A 4,469-nucleotide genomic window follows, 5' to 3' on the forward strand; every position below is an offset into this window, starting at 1 on the left:
AAGCCGACGGTTGTCACCGCGAGACCGCAGCCCCAGTCAGCTGACGGCGGCCCGCCCCCGCCGCCGCCGCCGCACCGCGCACGCGCCCGGCCGCGCCCCCACTGCGCAGGCGCCGCGCCCGCCTCGCCCCTTCCGGCCGCCTGTCCGACCCGCGCTCCCAGCTCCGCGTGGGCCGGGCCTCGGCGGGCGCCTGCGCAGTCGCCGTCTCCTCCGGCCGGCCGGCTCCGCGAAATGGCTCCCGTCGCGACCGTGCGCGCATGCCCAAGCCTGGGCGCGCCACCCGCGCCTGTGGGGTCTCACAGGCTCTCCCGCGGCGGGCAAAGGACCCGCTCCGCCTGACCCTACCCGGGCGGGGCCTCTCCCGTCTGCTGACAGGACTGAACAGCCGAGGAGCCTGCCGTCGTCCCGCGTGGCCCTGCAGGCGCCAAGAGCCGCCGAGCGGCAGCGTACCCCTCGAGGCGACCCTGAGGGCGAACCGGCCCTGACCCGGAGGGTGAACCGGTCCTGAGGGTGGCCCGGCCCTGAGGGCGAACCGGCCCTGACCCGGAGGGTGAACCGGCCCTGAGGGTGGCCCGGCCCTGAGGGCGAACCGGCCCTGACCCGGAGGGTGAACCGGTCCTGAGGGTGGCCCGGCCCTGAGGGCGAACCGGCCCTGACCCGGAGGGTGAACCGGTCCTGAGGGTGGCCCGGCCCTGAGGGCGAACCGGCCCTGACCCGGAGGGTGAACCGGCCCTGAGGGTGGCCCGGCCCTGAGGGCGAACCGGCCCTGACCCGGAGGGTGAACCGGTCCTGAGGGTGGCCCGGCCCTGAGGGCGAACCGGCCCTGACCCGGAGGGTGAACCGGTCCTGAGGGTGGCCCGGCCCTGAGGGCGAACCGGCCCTGACCCGGAGGGTGAACCGGCCCTGAGGGTGGCCCGGCCCTGAGGGCGAACCGGCCCTGACCCGGAGGGTGAACCGGTCCTGAGGGTGGCCCGGCCCTGAGGGCGAACCGGCCCTGACCCGGAGGGTGAACCGGCCCTGAGGGTGGCCCGGCCCTGAGGGCGAACCGGCCCTGACCCGGAGGGTGAACCGGCCCTGAGGGTGGCCCGGCCCTGAGGGCGAACCGGCCCTGACCCGGAGGGTGAACCGGTCCTGAGGGTGGCCCGGCCCTGAGGGCGAACCGGCCCTGACCCGGAGGGTGAACCGGCCCTGAGGGTGGCCCGGCCCTGAGGGCGAACCGGCCCTGACCCGGAGGGTGAACCGGTCCTGAGGGTGGCCCGGCCCTGAGGGCGAACCGGCCCTGACCCGGAGGGTGAACCGGCCCTGAGGGTGGCCCGGCCCTGAGGGCGAACCGGCCCTGACCTGGAGGGCGGACAGGAAACACGATGGAGTGACGAGGGGTGGCCCACACAGGGAGTCCTGTCAGCCGGGAACCTGGCGGCAGGGGCGGTGGGGGGTCAGCAGGACTGCAGGGCTGAGGGGCCCAAAGGCCTCCAGAGGGGACTGCTCCCATTGAGGAATCGCTGAGTCGCAGGAACAGCAAGCCAGCCGGAGGTGGTCAGAAGTGCCAGTCATTGCGGGGAAAATTCTCCCACTTGGGCAGGAGCCCAAAGCGAAAGACAGCAGCGGAGGGTCCTCACATGTGGCTAGAACCACCACCAGCAGGCATGTGATCCTTCTTGGAGAAGGGAGAACTGTGGTGCTTAGTGGGCTGAGAACAAAACAGATGGCGATTCAGAAAGACATCATCTCAAGCACTCCATTTACTTTGAGGCTGCTGTGTCTGGGTGGAGGAGTATTAATATTTAACCCCCCCCCCCCCAAAAAAAAAAGAGCTGTAGGAGCCAAGCTAAAGGAGACAGGAATGGGGGCTGACATACTTCAGCCGGCTTTGGAAAGTGGGTGGGCCACTTAAATAAATGGACAAGATAGAAGGTGTTCCCAAGAGAAGGAGCCTGAGACTGCTCTTCTATTTCTCTCCATCACTTCACAGCTAAATGGCTCAAAATATACTCTGAAAAAAAAAAAAATATATATATATATATATATATATATATATATATATATATATATATATATATATATATATACTCTGACTCCAATTTCTCTTCCTACATTCTCTCTGAAGCCCATTCCAGCCAGGCTTTTGCCCCCAGCCCCTTGACCCTTGTCAAGGTGTTCAGTGATCTCCATGTTGTTAGTGGTCAATTGCCAGTACTCGTCTTTCTTGAGCTACAGCAGAATTGACACAGTCACTTCCTCCTAGAAATGCTTTCTATGCCCTCCTGGTATAAATGGCTGCCCAGCAGCACATTAACACTGGGTTAGGCTATCAAATGTCACACTTAAAAGGATAATTAGAGGCATTTAATGATTATTTTGGAGCCGTGGTGGCACGAAGCTTAAGTGCTTGGCTGCTAACTGAAAGGTCCTTGGTTCTAACCCACCAGCCACTCCATGGGAGAAAAGGCATGATGATCTGCTCCCATAAAGATTGTTGTTGGTAGGTGCCATCGAGTTGATTCCGATTCATAACAACGCTATGTACTACAGAAAACAGTGCCCGGTCCTGCAGCATCCTCTCAGTCATCGCTATGTTTGAGTCCATTGTTGCAATAACTGTGTCAGTCCATCTCGTTGAAGGTCTTCCACTTTTGCACTGACCCTCTATTTTACCAAGTATGATGTCCTTCTCCAGGGAGTGGTGCCTCCTGATAACATGTCCAAAGGATATGAGACAAAGTCTCACCATCCTTGCTTCTAATGAGCACTCTAGTTGTACTTCTCCCACTCCAGGTTTGTTCGTTCTTCTGGCATTCCATGGTATAGTCAATATTCTTTGCCAACGCCATAATTCAAAGGCTTCAATTGACAGCACACAATAATGAAGATTTTTTACAAACGTACTAAACTCATTGCTATTGAGTCGATTCCAACTCATAGGGACCCTATAGGACAGAGTGGAACTGCCCATAGGGTTTTTAAGGAGCGGCTGGTGGATTCGAACTGCTGACCTTTTGGTTAGCAGCCAAACTCTTAACCACTGCACCACCAGGGCTCCGTACAAAAGTACAGATAGTGGTAAAGCAACCAACAAGGTATCTCATTGCTAGTGGGAATGTAAAATGGTACAGCCACTTTGGAAGACAGTCTGGTAGTATCTTATAAAGCTAAACATAGGCTTACCATTCAATTCAGTAATCACACTCCTAGGTATTTACCCAAGTGAGATGAAAACGTATGTCCATATTAAAACCTGAACATGAATGTTGTAGCGGCTTTATTCATAATTGCCAAAAATTGGAAGCAACCAAGATGTCCTTTAGTAGGTGATGGATAAACAAACTGTGATACATCCATAAAAAAACAGGGGAACAAATTCAGCAATAAAAAGAAATGCTCTGTCAAGCCACAAAAAGACAGAGGAACCAGCTAGTGGACAGCACCATACCTTGGGCTGAAGAGCTGATGTAAGGAAGTTGTTAGTACAATCAGTCTAGTGAGAGTGATGAGCCACCTGAGGAGAGCTGGGGCCTTGAGTGGGAAAGCACATCTCACTCTCTATAGGAGGGGAAGATTGATACAATTTTGCAATATACCATGCAGGAGAATGTATTTGGAGGGGCAACTGGAAAAAAAACAGTCCACCTCTTTTGCACCTGGACATCCACTTTTTTTTTTTTTCTGGTGAAAAAATCTGGTGTTCCCAACACAGCAAAAATGCAGTCTCATCCTTTACCACATTTTTGTGGATGATGTCAATTAAGTCACATTACTACTTGGAGTAAAAATTGAAGCATTAGTTATCAAGAGTGTTTTGTTATTGAAAATTATAAACAGAAAATATAGCTGCAACATTCTCTATTTCTGTACCTGTTAATGAGGTCCAAGATGATAACCAAAGCTTCCTTCTGCTACCATTCATTTCACGTTCCCCTTATTCTCTGCCAAACACCTCAGCCGTATCGATCCTGAAGCTACTGGACATAAGGAATTCCTTTAAGGTCCACATAGAGCAGTGGTGTCACTAGGGTTGATATCACCCCACCCCCCACATGGACCAGACCATACAGAATCCTTGGTAATGTTTTTTATACTAATGTTACTTGTAAATTGTAATTCCCCTACGTCTTTGTTATCTGGTGCAGCTATAACAGAAATACCACAAGTGGATGGCTTTAACAAAGAGAAATTTATTCTCACAGTTTAGGAGGTTAGAAGTTCAAAATCAGGGTGCCAGGGGAAGGCTTTCTCTCTCTGTTGGCTCTGGGGGAAGGTCCTTGTCATGAATCTTCCCCAGTCAAGGAGCTTCTCAGTGCAGAGACGCCGGGTCGAGAGGACACGCTATTCTCCTGGCTCTTGTTTCTTGGTGGTATGAGGTCCCCATGTCTCTCTGCTCCCTTCTCTCTTTTATATCTCTAAAGAGATTGGTTTAAGACACAGCCTCATCTTGTAGACTGAGTTCTTCCTCATTAACATAACTGCCACTA

The sequence above is a fragment of the Loxodonta africana genome, chromosome 7 (assembly GCF_030014295.1).
Source record: "Loxodonta africana isolate mLoxAfr1 chromosome 7, mLoxAfr1.hap2, whole genome shotgun sequence".
Classification (NCBI taxonomy): domain Eukaryota; kingdom Metazoa; phylum Chordata; class Mammalia; order Proboscidea; family Elephantidae; genus Loxodonta; species Loxodonta africana.